Here is a 17,075-nt window from a genome sequence, read left to right on the forward strand (position 1 = left end):
TTTGAGAAGTCAATGTACTGTAAAGTCATGTTTGCGTTGTGGGATGGAGGGTCATTTGGTTAAGGACTGCAAGGAATTGAGGGCCTGTGTTTTGTGTGGAGCGACAAATCATTTGTTTGCTGAGTGCCCTAGGAGGGCAAGTTATGCTGGTGTGGTGGCTGGGCGGCCGGCGGGCGACCGGCGTTCTGGCGCTGTGGGGACTTCAGTTCCTGCTGCGGCAGCTCCATCGGCGCCTGCGGGGGTAAAGACAAGTCCTGCTGGTGAGACGGTGGCGAGAGCGAGGGGAGCAGAGGAGCCTGCAGTGTCGGGTGGAGGCCGGGGAGCTAAGCCGCCAGGTAGCCAAGATGGCCGCTTGGTGGCTACGGCTACGGCTAGGCCGCATGGCCTCCAAGATGGCCGCCGGGTGACTGGTGCTGGAGAGCGGAGAGGGGACGACTGGGCGGAGGCTTCTGCCTCCCAGGAAGCTGAGATGGCAGACTGGGCGATGAAGGCGTCGGGGGCTGTGAAGCGCCCCCTGCGGGACGGGAGTGAAGGTGGTTCGCCGGGGACTCCTGTTCGCCGGTGCAAGGGTGTGGGCGGGGTCCCCGTCTCGAACAGGTATGGGGCCCTGCAGGCAGAGGAAGGTGGTGCTGGGTCCACGGTGTCGGAGGTGGCGGAGTCTAGTGGCGAGGAGGAGTCAGATGGGTCGACGGGTTCTGTGCTGGAAGGGATTCCTTCCCCTTCTCCCTCTTCTTCGGGGGACTTGCTGGGGTGGGATGAGGTGAATTTAAAGAGGACTACTGGGATGGCGGACTGATTGGGTTGTATGTTGTGATGGGATGTTGCTGTTGTTGTTGTTTGTAGTGGGTGTTCTTGGGGAATGGGGTGTAATGCTGTTGTACTGTGTTGATTTGTTTTTGTTCTGGCGCCCTCTGCTGGGCGATGTGGGGAAGTGTATGTTGGGTTGTGTTGGGGAGGATTAAAGAAGGAATTGGGGTTGGGAGTGTTTTGTTTTGTTTGTTTGATGGGTTTGATAATGTCCTTACTTGTATGGTGGTTTTTGTTTGTCTGTGTGGTCTTTGGGCCACTATTTATTTATTTTGGGTGGCCTCCTTATGAGGTCGACTCTCGTCCAGACTAGGTTCTGGACGCTGTATTGTAAACATTGTTGTTGCACACGGTGCGACTTCTTTGTATGTGTCTTTTGTATAAAAATAAACTAAAACAAAAAAAAAAAAAAAAAAAAAATCTGTTCTTATCAGTTTAATATCTGATACGTCCTCTACCCGAGGACCATATATTAATCTGATTTTTGGAACAGGGAGACGGAAGAGGGGCTTGCTCCGTCCGCTCCACGCATCGACCCGGTATTGCAGCGACTCCGGGAACGGTGCACATTCCTTTGACTGTGTAAGAAAAGAACCAACCCAGTGGAACTGACTGACTGACTGACTGACTGACTGACTGACTGTGATGAAATCCTCCTTAGCAGAGCAGACGCAGCAGCAGGAGTCCTTGCCAGGTGTTTTGGCCAACCGCGCCACCTCCCTTTTCGGCCCCTTTTGGGTTTTCCCGCCCTTTTACTCTTTTTTTTTTTTTTTTTTTTTTTTTTTTTTTTTTTTTTTTTTTTTTTTTTTACACATTTAAATTTAAAGGGGATGTTGATACTGCCGTCTTGTTGCCACTGGGCAACGCCTTGGAGTCACCCTCACGTCCACGACCGGCGCCGTTCATGCTCTCCGTCCGGCGTGCCCTGTGGCAGCCATCGCTCGGGTTTCTCTTCATCTCGTACAAATCTTTCGCCTTTTACTAAAGATTTCCGTGGAGGGGAACTGCCCCGAGTTTACGGTATTTTTGGAAGCTCTGCTTCGGCGGAGCTGCACCTGCCTGTCCAAAGTCAAGCGTCGTGGTGTTTTGTTTTGCGGCGGCGGCGGCGGCGGCGGCGGCGGTCCGCTTTTGCTGGCCCCGCCTCCCCCCGTAACCATGTGAGCGCGGGGGGCGTCGCTAGAGGGGCCGCCGCACCCCGTGCAGTTGTGGGGTATCGCTTCTCGGCCTTTTGGCTAAGATCAAGTGTAGTATCTGTTCTTATCAGTTTAATATCTGATACGTCCTCTACCCGAGGACCATATATTAATCTGATTTTTGGAACAGGGAGACGGAAGAGGGGCTTGCTCCGTCCGCTCCACGCATCGACCCGGTATTGCAGCGACTCCGGGAACGGTGCACATTCCTTTGACTGTGTAAGAAAAGAACCAACCCAGTGGAACTGACTGACTGACTGACTGACTGACTGACTGACTGTGATGAAATCCTCCTTAGCAGAGCAGACGCAGCAGCAGGAGTCCTTGCCAGGTGTTTTGGCCAACCGCGCCACCTCCCTTTTCGGCCCCTTTTGGGTTTTCCCGCCCTTTTACTCTTTTTTTTTTTTTTTTTTTTTTTTTTTTTTTTGTTTTTTTTTTTTTTTTTTACACATTTAAATTTAAAGGGGATGTTGATACTGCCGTCTTGTTGCCACTGGGCAACGCCTTGGAGTCACCCTCACGTCCACGACCGGCGCCGTTCATGCTCTCCGTCCGGCGTGCCCTGTGGCAGCCATCGCTCGGGTTTCTCTTCATCTCGTACAAATCTTTCGCCTTTTACTAAAGATTTCCGTGGAGGGGAACTGCCCCGAGTTTACGGTATTTTTGGAAGCTCTGCTTCGGCGGAGCTGCACCTGCCTGTCCAAAGTCAAGCGTCGTGGTGTTTTGTTTTGCGGCGGCGGCGGCGGCGGCGGCGGCGGTCCGCTTTTGCTGGCCCCGCCTCCCCCCGTAACCATGTGAGCGCGGGGGGCGTCGCTAGAGGGGCCGCCGCACCCCGTGCAGTTGTGGGGTATCGCTTCTCGGCCTTTTGGCTAAGATCAAGTGTAGTATCTGTTCTTATCAGTTTAATATCTGATACGTCCTCTACCCGAGGACCATATATTAATCTGATTTTTGGAACAGGGAGACGGAAGAGGGGCTTGCTCCGTCCGCTCCACGCATCGACCCGGTATTGCAGCGACTCCGGGAACGGTGCACATTCCTTTGACTGTGTAAGAAAAGAACCAACCCAGTGGAACTGACTGACTGACTGACTGACTGACTGACTGACTGTGATGAAATCCTCCTTAGCAGAGCAGACGCAGCAGCAGGAGTCCTTGCCAGGTGTTTTGGCCAACCGCGCCACCTCCCTTTTCGGCCCCTTTTGGGTTTTCCCGCCCTTTTACTCTTTTTTTTTATTTTTTTTTTTTTTTTTTTTTGTTTTTTTTTTTTTTTTTTACACATTTAAATTTAAAGGGGATGTTGATACTGCCGTCTTGTTGCCACTGGGCAACGCCTTGGAGTCACCCTCACGTCCACGACCGGCGCCGTTCATGCTCTCCGTCCGGCGTGCCCTGTGGCAGCCATCGCTCGGGTTTCTCTTCATCTCGTACAAATCTTTCGCCTTTTACTAAAGATTTCCGTGGAGGGGAACTGCCCCGAGTTTACGGTATTTTTGGAAGCTCTGCTTCGGCGGAGCTGCACCTGCCTGTCCAAAGTCAAGCGTCGTGGTGTTTTGTTTTGCGGCGGCGGCGGCGGCGGCGGCGGCGGTCCGCTTTTGCTGGCCCCGCCTCCCCCCGTAACCATGTGAGCGCGGGGGGCGTCGCTAGAGGGGCCGCCGCACCCCGTGCAGTTGTGGGGTATCGCTTCTCGGCCTTTTGGCTAAGATCAAGTGTAGTATCTGTTCTTATCAAACAAGGATTACCCGAGGCAGCGATGGCGGATCTGTTGGAGGCGACGAAGGGGATCCCGAGGTATGCGATTCGGTACCTGATCCCGGAGGCGAGGAGGAGGGAGCTGGATCGGGCTGGGTTCGGCGAGGTCATCTTGAAAGGCGTGTTGGGATTATCGGGAGCGGACGTGCTGTGCTTTCAGGATTACCCGGCGTTGGGGAGGCATGACGTCACGTTTAGGACGGAGGAGGATCTGCGCGTGGCATACGGGAAGGGGAAAGGAGACCCAAGGATCGTGGGAATCAAGCGAGTGGTGTGGAGCGCAGCCAACGTGGTGGTGGTGCAGGTTTTTAATCCGCACGTGTTGGAGCTGGACGTCCGGGGGTTCCTTAGCCGGTATTGTAGCACGGTGTCATCGGGGGAGAAGGTCACAGACGGCAATGGATTTTGGACGGGCAAGTGGAGGTATTGTGTGCGGTTTCGTACTTCTGGGGAGGGCCGCCAGCTGCGGCCGCCACATTTGTTTGCTCTGGGGACAGACCGTGGGAGGGTGTTTTTACCGGACTTACCTACTGTTTGTTGGGGATGTGGGGAAGAGGGGCATTTGAGGAGCGAATGTGTGGCGCAGCGGTGTGTGCGTTGTGGGGTGGTGGGGCACGTGGTGAAGGACTGTGGGGAGAGAAGGGAGTGTTCTTTGTGTGGGTCTAAGGATCACCTGTTTCTGAGGTGCCCGAAGAGACAGAGTTATGCGGGAGCGGTGGTGGGGAGATCTGGCGGTGGGGGGGTTTCTGTTTCCCCCGCAGGGGCTCCTTTGGTGAAGGATGTGCTGGAGAGGAGGCCGACGGGACCGCCGGCGGTGGGCACGAGCGGAGGAACGGGAGCTGCAGGATCTGCTGGTGGAGTGGGAGCTGGGCCGCATGGAGGCAGCCTGGTGGCTACGGCTACCGCTAGGCCGCATGGCAGCCAAGATGGCCGCCCAGAGGTCGGAGGGTCGGCGGGGTCGAAGGGCAGGCCGGGCGTGGCCATGGAGAGTGTCGGGGTGCTGAGCTGGGCGGAGGCAACGGCTTCCCAGGAAGAGGAGATGGCGGAGATGGCGATGGTGTCTGGGAAGCGCCCCCTGGAGGGCGGAGGTCCGGAGAGTGCTCCCGTGCGGCGTCAGCGGCCGGGGGAGGGGGTGGCGGCCTTTGATCGCTCCCTGCCCCTGGTGGCGGAATCGGGAACTACGGGCGAGTTGGTGGAGCGGGAGTCGGATGAGTCGGCGGATTCGGTGGAGTCGGTGACGGAGAGGCGGACCGTAGGACGGGGGAGTCGCCCCCCTCCTGCCCAGCTTGCTGGGTGGGATGTGGACAGTTTGAAGCGGACTATGGGCATGGACTAGTGGGTTGTTGGTGGTGGGATTGTGTAAGTGCGGGTGTTTTATGGTGTGTGGGGAGGAGTAGGGATGTTTGTGTGTGGGTGGGTTGGGATTGAGTTATGGGGTTTGTCTTCGGCTGGGCCTGTGTGCCCGAGCTCTTTTCTATGGGGCGATTGTGCCCGTATGTTGCAGCCTTTCTTTTTCTCTTTTTCTCTTTCTGTGCTTTCTGCGTTCTTCATGTTCTGGCTGTAACTATGATTTGATAATGATTATGATTTGGTATGAATAAACTTCAATATAAAAAAATCTGTTCTTATCAGTTTAATATCTGATACGTCCTCTACCCGAGGACCATATATTAATCTGATTTTTGGAACAGGGAGACGGAAGAGGGGCTTGCTCCGTCCGCTCCACGCATCGACCCGGTATTGCAGCGACTCCGGGAACGGTGCACATTCCTTTGACTGTGTAAGAAAAGAACCAACCCAGTGGAACTGACTGACTGACTGACTGACTGACTGACTGACTGTGATGAAATCCTCCTTAGCAGAGCAGACGCAGCAGCAGGAGTCCTTGCCAGGTGTTTTGGCCAACCGCGCCACCTCCCTTTTCGGCCCCTTTTGGGTTTTCCCGCCCTTTTACTCTTTTTTTTTTTTTTTTTTTTTTTTTTTTTTTGTTTTTTTTTTTTTTTTTTACACATTTAAATTTAAAGGGGATGTTGATACTGCCGTCTTGTTGCCACTGGGCAACGCCTTGGAGTCACCCTCACGTCCACGACCGGCGCCGTTCATGCTCTCCGTCCGGCGTGCCCTGTGGCAGCCATCGCTCGGGTTTCTCTTCATCTCGTACAAATCTTTCGCCTTTTACTAAAGATTTCCGTGGAGGGGAACTGCCCCGAGTTTACGGTATTTTTGGAAGCTCTGCTTCGGCGGAGCTGCACCTGCCTGTCCAAAGTCAAGCGTCGTGGTGTTTTGTTTTGCGGCGGCGGCGGCGGCGGCGGCGGCGGTCCGCTTTTGCTGGCCCCGCCTCCCCCCGTAACCATGTGAGCGCGGGGGGCGTCGCTAGAGGGGCCGCCGCACCCCGTGCAGTTGTGGGGTATCGCTTCTCGGCCTTTTGGCTAAGATCAAGTGTAGTATCTGTTCTTATCAGGTGGACTACCAGAGACAGCGATGGCGGTGTCGGAGGCGAATGCGATGGAGGTGGTGCCGAAGCATGCAATGCAGTTTTGGATCCCGAAGCTGCGGAGGGAGGAGTTTTCGAGGGAGCTTTTTGGAGCGGCGATCGTGAAGGGGCTGCTGGGGGCAACGGACAAGGAGGTACTGTGCCTGCTGCCGTCGACGGTGGGCTACGACGTAACCTTCCGGTCGCCGGTGGACATGTTGGTGGCGGTTCGGCGGTGGAAGGAGGCTGGGGAAGGTCTACGAGTCGACACTTTGGAGTTTGGAACACGGATGAGGTTTTGGCGTCCGATGAATGTCGTGGTGGTCCAGATCTTCAACCCCCATGTGCTGGAAGAGGATGTTCGGTGTTGGCTGGGACGGTACTGCACGGAGGTACCGCAGGGACGGCGTGTCGTGGACAGCAACGGTTTCTGGACGGGGAAGTGGACGTATCGTGTGCTGTTTCGGTCAGAGGGGAATCGCCAGGTGCGGCCTCCCTTCGCCTTCATGTTGGGGCCTGACAGAGGGAGGATTGTTATTCCGGACTTGCCGGGTGAGTGTTGGGGTTGTGGGAGTGTGGGGCATTTGCGGAGCCAATGTACTGTGCTGGCTTGTTTGCGGTGTGGGTCTAAGGAACACTTGGTGAAGGACTGTAAGAAGCTAAGGGAATGTTCTTTGTGTGGGGCGACGGACCATCTTTTTGGGGGCTGTGAAAAGCGGAGGAGTTACGTGTCGGCTCTGGTGAAGGGCTGTGAGTATTGTGGAGGGAAGGATCATCAGCCTGCGGCTTGTGCCAAGTGGAAAAGTTTCCAGGAGGCTGAGCGGCTGGTGCGCCAGGGGGGGGCTTCCACTGTGCCGGTGGGGGCCTCTTCCGTGCCCGCGGGGGTGAAGACGGTGCCGGCTGGTGCGACGGTGGCAAGAGCGAGTGGAGTGAAGGCGCCTGCGGCGTCTCTTGGTGGTTCGGGAGCTGGGCAGCGAGGTAGCCAAGATGGCTGCTTGGTGGCTAAGGCTACGGCTAGGCCGCATGGCAGTCAAGATGGCCGCTTGGGGACTGGTGCTGGTGGGCGGAGTGTGGACGACTGGGCTTCTGCTTCTGCTTCCCAGGAAGCGGAGATGGCTGAGTTGGCGGCGAAGGCGTCGGGGGCAGTGAAGCGCCCCCTGCAGGACGGGAGTGAAGGTGGTTCGCCGGGGACTCCGGTCCGCCGGTGCAAGGGTGGGGGCGGGGTCTCCGTCTCTAATAGGTACGAGGCCCTGCTGGTGGAGGACGGTGGTGATGGGTCCATGGAGGTGGCGGCGTCTAGTGGCGAGGAGGAGTCGGACGGGTCGACAGGCTCTGTGAGGGAGGGGATTTCTTCCCCTTCCCCCCCTTCTTCGGGGGACTTGCTTGGGTGGGATGAGGGGAATTTGAAAAGGACTACTGGGATGTTGGACTGATTGGGGTTGTGTTGGGTTGTTGATGGTGTTGTTGTTGGGTTGTGTTGGGGTGGATTAAAAGTGTACTGAGGGTGGACGTGTTGGTTTTGTGTGTGTGTGTCTTGACATTTTTTTTGTTTTTGGCTGGGCCTGTGTGCCCGAGCTCACTTGTGTACCTGGTTCCTTGGGGCCTGCGTGCCCATTTTACCACAGCCTCTAGTCTAGACTTCACTTCCTTCTGTATCTTTTGTGTGTTATATCTTGTGTTTGTTTTTCAAGGCTGGTGGGACTACTGTGCCGCATAGGACCAGCACCCCCTGTGGTGGTGGCATGGCATGTCAAATGTCTTTCTATGTGGTGTGCTATGGCTTATGTGAATAATAAAAAAAAAAAAAAAAAAAAAAATCTGTTCTTATCAGTTTAATATCTGATACGTCCTCTACCCGAGGACCATATATTAATCTGATTTTTGGAACAGGGAGACGGAAGAGGGGCTTGCTCCGTCCGCTCCACGCATCGACCCGGTATTGCAGCGACTCCGGGAACGGTGCACATTCCTTTGACTGTGTAAGAAAAGAACCAACCCAGTGGAACTGACTGACTGACTGACTGACTGACTGTGATGAAATCCTCCTTAGCAGAGCAGACGCAGCAGCAGGAGTCCTTGCCAGGTGTTTTGGCCAACCGCGCCACCTCCCTTTTCGGCCCCTTTTGGGTTTTCCCGCCCTTTTACTCTTTTTTTTTTTTTTTTTTTTTTTTTTTTTTTTGTTTTTTTTTTTTTTTTTTACACATTTAAATTTAAAGGGGATGTTGATACTGCCGTCTTGTTGCCACTGGGCAACGCCTTGGAGTCACCCTCACGTCCACGACCGGCGCCGTTCATGCTCTCCGTCCGGCGTGCCCTGTGGCAGCCATCGCTCGGGTTTCTCTTCATCTCGTACAAATCTTTCGCCTTTTACTAAAGATTTCCGTGGAGGGGAACTGCCCCGAGTTTACGGTATTTTTGGAAGCTCTGCTTCGGCGGAGCTGCACCTGCCTGTCCAAAGTCAAGCGTCGTGGTGTTTTGTTTTGCGGCGGCGGCGGCGGCGGCGGCGGCGGTCCGCTTTTGCTGGCCCCGCCTCCCCCCGTAACCATGTGAGCGCGGGGGGCGTCGCTAGAGGGGCCGCCGCACCCCGTGCAGTTGTGGGGTATCGCTTCTCGGCCTTTTGGCTAAGATCAAGTGTAGTATCTGTTCTTATCAGTTTAATATCTGATACGTCCTCTACCCGAGGACCATATATTAATCTGATTTTTGGAACAGGGAGACGGAAGAGGGGCTTGCTCCGTCCGCTCCACGCATCGACCCGGTATTGCAGCGACTCCGGGAACGGTGCACATTCCTTTGACTGTGTAAGAAAAGAACCAACCCAGTGGAACTGACTGACTGACTGACTGACTGACTGACTGACTGTGATGAAATCCTCCTTAGCAGAGCAGACGCAGCAGCAGGAGTCCTTGCCAGGTGTTTTGGCCAACCGCGCCACCTCCCTTTTCGGCCCCTTTTGGGTTTTCCCGCCCTTTTACTCTTTTTTTTTTTTTTTTTTTTTTTTTTTTTTTGTTTTTTTTTTTTTTTTTTACACATTTAAATTTAAAGGGGATGTTGATACTGCCGTCTTGTTGCCACTGGGCAACGCCTTGGAGTCACCCTCACGTCCACGACCGGCGCCGTTCATGCTCTCCGTCCGGCGTGCCCTGTGGCAGCCATCGCTCGGGTTTCTCTTCATCTCGTACAAATCTTTCGCCTTTTACTAAAGATTTCCGTGGAGGGGAACTGCCCCGAGTTTACGGTATTTTTGGAAGCTCTGCTTCGGCGGAGCTGCACCTGCCTGTCCAAAGTCAAGCGTCGTGGTGTTTTGTTTTGCGGCGGCGGCGGCGGCGGCGGCGGCGGTCCGCTTTTGCTGGCCCCGCCTCCCCCCGTAACCATGTGAGCGCGGGGGGCGTCGCTAGAGGGGCCGCCGCACCCCGTGCAGTTGTGGGGTATCGCTTCTCGGCCTTTTGGCTAAGATCAAGTGTAGTATCTGTTCTTATCAGTTTAATATCTGATACGTCCTCTACCCGAGGACCATATATTAATCTGATTTTTGGAACAGGGAGACGGAAGAGGGGCTTGCTCCGTCCGCTCCACGCATCGACCCGGTATTGCAGCGACTCCGGGAACGGTGCACATTCCTTTGACTGTGTAAGAAAAGAACCAACCCAGTGGAACTGACTGACTGACTGACTGACTGACTGACTGACTGTGATGAAATCCTCCTTAGCAGAGCAGACGCAGCAGCAGGAGTCCTTGCCAGGTGTTTTGGCCAACCGCGCCACCTCCCTTTTCGGCCCCTTTTGGGTTTTCCCGCCCTTTTACTCTTTTTTTTTTTTTTTTTTTTTTTTTTTTTTTGTTTTTTTTTTTTTTTTTTACACATTTAAATTTAAAGGGGATGTTGATACTGCCGTCTTGTTGCCACTGGGCAACGCCTTGGAGTCACCCTCACGTCCACGACCGGCGCCGTTCATGCTCTCCGTCCGGCGTGCCCTGTGGCAGCCATCGCTCGGGTTTCTCTTCATCTCGTACAAATCTTTCGCCTTTTACTAAAGATTTCCGTGGAGGGGAACTGCCCCGAGTTTACGGTATTTTTGGAAGCTCTGCTTCGGCGGAGCTGCACCTGCCTGTCCAAAGTCAAGCGTCGTGGTGTTTTGTTTTGCGGCGGCGGCGGCGGCGGCGGCGGCGGTCCGCTTTTGCTGGCCCCGCCTCCCCCCGTAACCATGTGAGCGCGGGGGGCGTCGCTAGAGGGGCCGCCGCACCCCGTGCAGTTGTGGGGTATCGCTTCTCGGCCTTTTGGCTAAGATAAACGTGATAGACATAGAGTCATGGTGACTAATAGTGCTTCCCGGTCGGCCCCACAGGTGCGACTTCGTAATACCGTAAGGATTGTCGTGGAGGATGGTGTGGATGTACGGAGGAAGGTGACGGAGGATTATATAATGGATGTTATTTTGGATAAGGGTTTTTCGTTTCCTGGATCGAGGTTGTTATGCGTTCAGGACTTCTCTTCAGTTGGATTTTATGACGTGAGTTTTTTGGAGCACAAGGACTGCCTGGCCTTTTTTGCGGATTTTAACCAGCGAAAGGACGACGAGTTGGTGAGCGGACTTTCTTTGGTTCCTTTGTTTGGCCATGCTAGCATTTTGCTGCATGTGCATTTGTATAACCCGTGGGTTGAGTTAAAGGATATTTTTGCTTTTTTGAATTTGTATTGTGTGGAGGTTCGGGGGGGAGATAAGTGCCTGAACAAGTTTGGGGTCTGGAATGGCCGCCGGCAATTTTTGGTTAAATTTAAAGACGATCCTTTTAACCCAGGACTTACTGTTCACCCTCCGGGGAATTTTTCGTTGGGGCCAAACAGAGGCTTTTTGTCCTATCAAGGGCAGCCTCTTTACTGCAGGAGATGTGGGCAGCGGGGACATATGAGGGCGGCATGTACGGGAATTGTTTGCCGGAGGTGCGGGGTGGCAGGGCACATGGCGAGGGAGTGCACTGCCCCGTTAAAGTGTAACTTCTGCAGTAGCCCTGACCACCTCTACAGAGCCTGCCCGGAGCGGCAGAAAACTTTTGCGGATGTGGTGAGGGGGGAGGACAGCCTGGGTGCTGGGGAAGCTGGAGCACCTCTGCATGTGGCGGCGGCGGCGTCAGCGGAGACGGCGGCGGAGGCGGTGGTGGAAGTGCTGGAGGCTGGTGTGGTGGCGGAAGACGTTTTGTCGACGGGCCTGGCTGAGGCGGCTCTTCCGACGACACAGGACCTGGAGACTCCTCCTGAGAGTGCTCTGGGTCTCCTGGGGGGCCTGGAGGTTCAGGTAGCCGACGGAGTGGAGGCTAATGCTAGCCTTAGCGCTGGAGAACAAAGAGGGCAGCCGCATGGTCGTGAGGGGGCCCCGGGGCGCCCTCTGCTGGGCGCTGAGCCTCACAGCCCTCTTCAGGTGTCTCAGCCGGATTTTGGTGACATGCAGCTGGGCCTTGATGGGTGGGGCACGGAGATGGATGTGCACGACGAGGCGATGGAGGAGGCACGGGTGCTCAAGAGGCAGTCGTCGGCGGTCGAGGACGAGGAGGCCGGGTGTGCGAAAAAGGTGGTGGTCGTCGGCGGGGCTGATGGCGGGCCCTGTTCTCGGCGTTCATCGGAGGTGGGTCTGGAAGAGATGGTGGAGGTGCCAGAGACGCCGAGCTCGCAGCTTGAGGCTTTGGCGTCGCTGGTGGCAGCGGTCCCCAGTCTGTCCTTGCCCCTTTCGGTCTCTGATGATGCCGGCTTGCCGGGGTCTCCGGTGTTTGGTGCGGAGAGGCGGGGTGAGGTGACGGCTGGGGCTTCTGAGGCCCTCGTGGATGCACCGCCTACAGGTGACCGGACTAGGGTGCTTGCACCAACGTGTGGAGGGCCGGTGGGTGGCCCGCTGTCCACTAAGACTGATGTGTTGGGCAGGCTGCCCCCCCCTGCTGGTAAGGGCGGGTTACTACCTGCAACTAAAGGTAATGCGGGTGCTGGGTCGGGTCCTGGGCGTGGACGTGGGGGCCCAGGGGGACAACAGGGGAAAGTGATTTGATGATGATGATGATGATGATGATGATGATGATGATGATGATGGGTTTGTTTGTAATACCGACATGTTGGTGTGGGTTTTGTGCTGTTTGCATGTGGGGGTGTGGGAGGAGGGAGGGGCTGGGGTGGTTGGGTTTGGGGTGTTGCTTTTCTTTTGAATGAATTTTGTTTCTTTGAATGTTAGGGGGATGCGGGATGGTGGGAAGAGGGGAGCTGTGTTTGCTTACCTGGGGACTTTGAACTGTGATGTGTTTTTCCTGCAGGAATGCCATTTACGGGATGGTGGGGACATTGGGGTTTTCCAGAAGGGGTGGGGGAAGGGGCCTTCGGGGTGGGGGGTGGGGGATGTGCATTCTGATGGGGTGGGGATCTTGTTGGGGTCTTATGATTTTGTGGTGGAGGTGGAGGTGAGTGTGGAACCAGGGAGGGTTTTTTATATGGATTGTAAGTATAGAGGGGTGGATTTTCGTTTTATTTGTGTTTACGCACCAAGTGTGCGGGGGGACAGGGTGGGTTTTTTTGCAGGGTTGGCGCCTTTGTTGATGGTGAATAGGGTGGTGGTGGTGGGGGGGGATTTTAATGTGCAGTTGGACATCAACTCATGGGAGGGGAGGGAGTTGCGGGATTTGTGTGCTGATTTTGGGCTGCGGGATTCTTTTAGGGTGGCAGGGGATGGTGGGAGTGGGGACACATGGGGAAACTCGAGGGGGGTGAGGTCAAGGATTGACTATTTGTTTTTACGGCGGGGAGTGCCTCTTAGGGGCTTCCGGGTGTGGCCGGTCTGGTTCTCCGACCACTGCGCCATAGGGGTGGAGGCGGAGGTGGGCTTGGTGGAGAGGGGGCGGCCGAGATGGCGGTTCCCCAACCATTTGTTGGGGGACGAGCAGTTTCGGCGGGAGTGCGGGGAGTTGCTGCGTGGGTGGAGGCGGAGCCGGCCTGGCTTCTCTTCAGCGGCCGGGTGGTGGGAGGCCATGAAGGGACAGGTGGCTTGTTTTTGTAAGGGGTGGGTGGCGGCCGAAAATCTTCGGCGGAGGGAAAGGATTAGGGGCCTGTCGTGGGAGCTGGAGTTCCTGTGGGGGCTGCAGGCACAGGGGCGGGGGTCCTTCAGGGTCAGGATCAATGCCCTGAAGGCTGAGATGAAGGCGTTTTTTGAGGGTAGGGCGAAGCGGCTGGGTCTCCAGGCCAGAGTGGCGGCCAGGGAGGACGAGCGGCCGTCAAAATTTTTCTTTCAATCAGCACGGGCTAGGCAGGGGAGGGTATGGATGAGAGGGCTTGAGGGAGGGCAGGGGTTGGTCACTGACCCTCGGGGGATGGCGGAGGTGGCGGCGGGGTTTTATGAATCTTTGTTTTCGGAGCGCATTGGGGATGGGGAGCGGGTGAGGGGTTTGGTGTCACGGGTGAGGGGTGTTTTGGGGGAGGAGGAGAGGGCTTTCATGGATGGGGACTTCACACTGCGGGAACTCACGGAGGCCGTGAGGTCTATGAAGGGTGGTAAGTCACCGGGGATGGACGGCCTAACGGCTGACTTTTATCAAGCGTTTTGGGATGTACTTGGGGAGGGGTTGTTGGCTGTGGTGGGGGAGTGTCTGGGGGCGGGCCGGTTGACGGCCTCTATGAGGTCTGGCCTGGTCACCCTCCTCTTTAAAAAGGGGGAGGAGACCAGGCTGGAGAACTGGCGGCCCATCACCCTCCTCTCCACGGACTATAAGGTGGTTGCCAAAGCCTTGGCGATTCGGCTGAGGAGGGTGATGCCGCTGGTAATTGGTGCGGACCAGACTTGTGGGGTGCGGGGTAGGTCGGCTGGGCTGTCCTTGTCCCTGGTAAGGGACGTCATCAGCTGGTCGGAGCAGAGGAGGCTGCCGTTGGCGGTGTTGAGCCTGGACCAGGAAAAGGCCTTTGACAGGGTCAGTCATGGGTTCCTTTTCCTGGTCCTGGAGCAAATGGGCTTTGGGCCCCGTTTTGTGGGGTGGATCAAGACTCTGTATAGGGGGGTGGGGAGTCAGATCGGGGTGAATGGGGTACAGTCCAGGTGGATTGCACAGGCTGGGGGGGTGAGGCAAGGGTGCCCCTTGTCTCCCCTCCTGTATGTCATGGTCCTGGAGCCGTTACTGGAGCGGGTTAGGGGGGATGGGGGGATCCTGGGAGTACACCTCCCAGGGGGTGGGGGCCAGGCAGCAAAGGTCTCTGCGTATGCAGACGACATGACCTTGTTCTTGACCACCGACAGGGGTTTCGGGTGCGTATTGGGGGCTTTAGAGGAGTACGAGCAGGCCTCAGGGGCAAAGGTCAACATGGCTAAGTCGGCGGTGGCTTTTTTTGGGGCATGGGAGGGTAGGGGGTTGGCGCCAGGGGGTTTTACAGTGGCAGCGGATGGCCTGAAGGTGCTGGGGTTGTGGTTTGGGAGGGGGGATAGGGCGGGGAGGAACTGGGAGGGGATGTATGGGAAGGTCAAGCAGCGTTTGGGGAGGTGGAGGGCGCGGCACCTCTCATTGACAGGGAGGGTGGTCGCGGTGCAAGTGGACATCTTGCCACTTTTTAACCACCTGGCTGTGGTCTTCCCGATGCCATTCCTTTGGGGGAGGAGGTTGGAGAGGGAGGTGTTTGCTTTTGTGTGGGGTGGGAGGACAGAGCTGGTGGCGAGGGAGGTGATGTACAGGAAGGTGGCGGAGGGGGGCAGGGCAGTACCTTGCTTGCCGGCGAGGGCAACGGCTCTGCTCGTGGCCTTTCAGTGTGGGGTGGCAGGGGGAGAGGGGGTGCACAAGGCTGAGTTCTGGGGGAGGTTCTGGCTGGGGTTCCTTTTAAGGAGCCTGAGGCCTTTGAGCTCCTCAGCCCCGTGGTCCACGGACCGGCCGGACCACTTTGAGAGGGTGGCGAGGTTTTTAAGGGGGAACAGCTGGGCACTGGAGGGGGACACGGTGGTGGACCATAGGGCCCTGTACAGGGGCATCATGGAGAGGAGGTGGCAGGACCAGGGGGATAGAGCAGCCGTGAGGGGTGGGGTGGAGTGGGCTCTTTTGCAGCCCAAGGAGTTGTGTGGGGCTGGGAGGGATCTCCATTGGTTGGGGGCGGCTGACCGGCTGCCGGTGAGGGAGCGGTTGCACCGGCATGGGGTCAGTCGCTCTCCGTTGTGTCCAGTGGGTTGCGGGCGGGAGGAGAGGGTGGAGCACGCCTTTTGGTCCTGTCCTGGGGCACGGGGAACTTGGGGGTTGGTGGGGCAATGGTGGGGAGGCTGGGGAGGACCTGACTTGTCCTCGGACATGGTGCTGTGGGGGAGGGGCCTGGATGCCGTGGGGATGGGGAAAAGGGTGGCTGTGTGGCTTCTTATTTCCTACGTGAAGATGGCGCTGTGGAATTGGCGGCAGGACTGCATCAGGAAGCAGAGGCCTGCTGTGGAGCCTTATCGGGTTTTTTGTTCTTTTCTGGGGACTTTTGCGAAGAGGGTGGAGGAGTATAGGGAGCTGTATGGGGAGGGGAGGTGCCGGGAGGTTTGGGGGGGGTTGCCAAGGGTGGGAGTGGGCTAGTGGGAATGTATCTTCTGTGTGTTGGTTTTGTGGGAATAGAGAATAGTGGTCTGGTGGAGGTTTTGTGATATTTATGATTTGTATTTGATGTGAATTTTCTGTCAATAAACGAATATAAAAAAAAAATCTGTTCTTATCAGTTTAATATCTGATACGTCCTCTACCCGAGGACCATATATTAATCTGATTTTTGGAACAGGGAGACGGAAGAGGGGCTTGCTCCGTCCGCTCCACGCATCGACCCGGTATTGCAGCGACTCCGGGAACGGTGCACATTCCTTTGACTGTGTAAGAAAAGAACCAACCCAGTGGAACTGACTGACTGACTGACTGACTGACTGACTGACTGTGATGAAATCCTCCTTAGCAGAGCAGACGCAGCAGCAGGAGTCCTTGCCAGGTGTTTTGGCCAACCGCGCCACCTCCCTTTTCGGCCCCTTTTGGGTTTTCCCGCCCTTTTACTCTTTTTTTTTTTTTTTTTTTTTTTTTTTTTTTGTTTTTTTTTTTTTTTTTTACACATTTAAATTTAAAGGGGATGTTGATACTGCCGTCTTGTTGCCACTGGGCAACGCCTTGGAGTCACCCTCACGTCCACGACCGGCGCCGTTCATGCTCTCCGTCCGGCGTGCCCTGTGGCAGCCATCGCTCGGGTTTCTCTTCATCTCGTACAAATCTTTCGCCTTTTACTAAAGATTTCCGTGGAGGGGAACTGCCCCGAGTTTACGGTATTTTTGGAAGCTCTGCTTCGGCGGAGCTGCACCTGCCTGTCCAAAGTCAAGCGTCGTGGTGTTTTGTTTTGCGGCGGCGGCGGCGGCGGCGGCGGCGGTCCGCTTTTGCTGGCCCCGCCTCCCCCCGTAACCATGTGAGCGCGGGGGGCGTCGCTAGAGGGGCCGCCGCACCCCGTGCAGTTGTGGGGTATCGCTTCTCGGCCTTTTGGCTAAGATCAAGTGTAGTATCTGTTCTTATCAGTTTAATATCTGATACGTCCTCTACCCGAGGACCATATATTAATCTGATTTTTGGAACAGGGAGACGGAAGAGGGGCTTGCTCCGTCCGCTCCACGCATCGACCCGGTATTGCAGCGACTCCGGGAACGGTGCACATTCCTTTGACTGTGTAAGAAAAGAACCAACCCAGTGGAACTGACTGACTGACTGACTGACTGACTGACTGACTGTGATGAAATCCTCCTTAGCAGAGCAGACGCAGCAGCAGGAGTCCTTGCCAGGTGTTTTGGCCAACCGCGCCACCTCCCTTTTCGGCCCCTTTTGGGTTTTCCCGCCCTTTTACTCTTTTTTTTT

The 17,075-nt window shown here is 56.0% G+C and overlaps 15 non-coding genes and 4 pseudogenes across 15 annotated transcripts; all 19 read left to right on the forward strand.

Annotated features, from left to right (window-relative positions):
- The first annotated feature begins 1,176 nt into the window (after positions 1-1,176).
- On the forward strand, positions 1,177-1,380 carry LOC121683999 (annotated as a pseudogene).
- Positions 1,381-1,744: 364 nt separating this feature from the next.
- LOC121681286 lies at positions 1,745-1,858 on the forward strand. Its single transcript, XR_006022056.1, has one exon. It is a non-coding gene; the product is annotated as a U5 spliceosomal RNA (small nuclear RNA).
- A 161-nt stretch (positions 1,859-2,019) lies between these two features.
- On the forward strand, positions 2,020-2,210 carry LOC121683215. The gene has a single exon (XR_006022702.1). It is a non-coding gene; the product is annotated as a U2 spliceosomal RNA (small nuclear RNA).
- A 364-nt stretch (positions 2,211-2,574) lies between these two features.
- On the forward strand, positions 2,575-2,688 carry LOC121681295. Its single transcript, XR_006022058.1, has one exon. It is a non-coding gene; the product is annotated as a U5 spliceosomal RNA (small nuclear RNA).
- A 161-nt stretch (positions 2,689-2,849) lies between these two features.
- Positions 2,850-3,040, forward strand: LOC121683219. Its single transcript, XR_006022703.1, has one exon. It is a non-coding gene; the product is annotated as a U2 spliceosomal RNA (small nuclear RNA).
- Positions 3,041-3,403: 363 nt separating this feature from the next.
- On the forward strand, positions 3,404-3,517 carry LOC121681301. Its single transcript, XR_006022067.1, has one exon. It is a non-coding gene; the product is annotated as a U5 spliceosomal RNA (small nuclear RNA).
- Positions 3,518-3,678: 161 nt separating this feature from the next.
- LOC121684472 lies at positions 3,679-3,766 on the forward strand (annotated as a pseudogene).
- A 1,582-nt stretch (positions 3,767-5,348) lies between these two features.
- LOC121683867 lies at positions 5,349-5,522 on the forward strand (annotated as a pseudogene).
- Positions 5,523-5,885: 363 nt separating this feature from the next.
- On the forward strand, positions 5,886-5,999 carry LOC121681308. Its single transcript, XR_006022068.1, has one exon. It is a non-coding gene; the product is annotated as a U5 spliceosomal RNA (small nuclear RNA).
- A 161-nt stretch (positions 6,000-6,160) lies between these two features.
- On the forward strand, positions 6,161-6,333 carry LOC121684632 (annotated as a pseudogene).
- A 1,667-nt stretch (positions 6,334-8,000) lies between these two features.
- LOC121683927 lies at positions 8,001-8,194 on the forward strand. Its single transcript, XR_006022951.1, has one exon. It is a non-coding gene; the product is annotated as a U2 spliceosomal RNA (small nuclear RNA).
- A 356-nt stretch (positions 8,195-8,550) lies between these two features.
- LOC121681309 lies at positions 8,551-8,664 on the forward strand. The gene has a single exon (XR_006022069.1). It is a non-coding gene; the product is annotated as a U5 spliceosomal RNA (small nuclear RNA).
- A 161-nt stretch (positions 8,665-8,825) lies between these two features.
- LOC121683226 lies at positions 8,826-9,016 on the forward strand. Its single transcript, XR_006022705.1, has one exon. It is a non-coding gene; the product is annotated as a U2 spliceosomal RNA (small nuclear RNA).
- Positions 9,017-9,379: 363 nt separating this feature from the next.
- On the forward strand, positions 9,380-9,493 carry LOC121681315. Its single transcript, XR_006022070.1, has one exon. It is a non-coding gene; the product is annotated as a U5 spliceosomal RNA (small nuclear RNA).
- A 161-nt stretch (positions 9,494-9,654) lies between these two features.
- On the forward strand, positions 9,655-9,845 carry LOC121683231. The gene has a single exon (XR_006022706.1). It is a non-coding gene; the product is annotated as a U2 spliceosomal RNA (small nuclear RNA).
- A 363-nt stretch (positions 9,846-10,208) lies between these two features.
- On the forward strand, positions 10,209-10,322 carry LOC121681320. The gene has a single exon (XR_006022071.1). It is a non-coding gene; the product is annotated as a U5 spliceosomal RNA (small nuclear RNA).
- Positions 10,323-15,862: 5,540 nt separating this feature from the next.
- Positions 15,863-16,052, forward strand: LOC121683555. The gene has a single exon (XR_006022825.1). It is a non-coding gene; the product is annotated as a U2 spliceosomal RNA (small nuclear RNA).
- Positions 16,053-16,415: 363 nt separating this feature from the next.
- LOC121681321 lies at positions 16,416-16,529 on the forward strand. Its single transcript, XR_006022072.1, has one exon. It is a non-coding gene; the product is annotated as a U5 spliceosomal RNA (small nuclear RNA).
- Positions 16,530-16,690: 161 nt separating this feature from the next.
- LOC121683235 lies at positions 16,691-16,881 on the forward strand. Its single transcript, XR_006022708.1, has one exon. It is a non-coding gene; the product is annotated as a U2 spliceosomal RNA (small nuclear RNA).
- The last annotated feature ends 194 nt before the right edge of the window (positions 16,882-17,075 follow it).

This window comes from Alosa sapidissima, chromosome 1 (assembly GCF_018492685.1).
Source record: "Alosa sapidissima isolate fAloSap1 chromosome 1, fAloSap1.pri, whole genome shotgun sequence".
In the NCBI taxonomy this organism is placed as follows: domain Eukaryota; kingdom Metazoa; phylum Chordata; class Actinopteri; order Clupeiformes; family Clupeidae; genus Alosa; species Alosa sapidissima.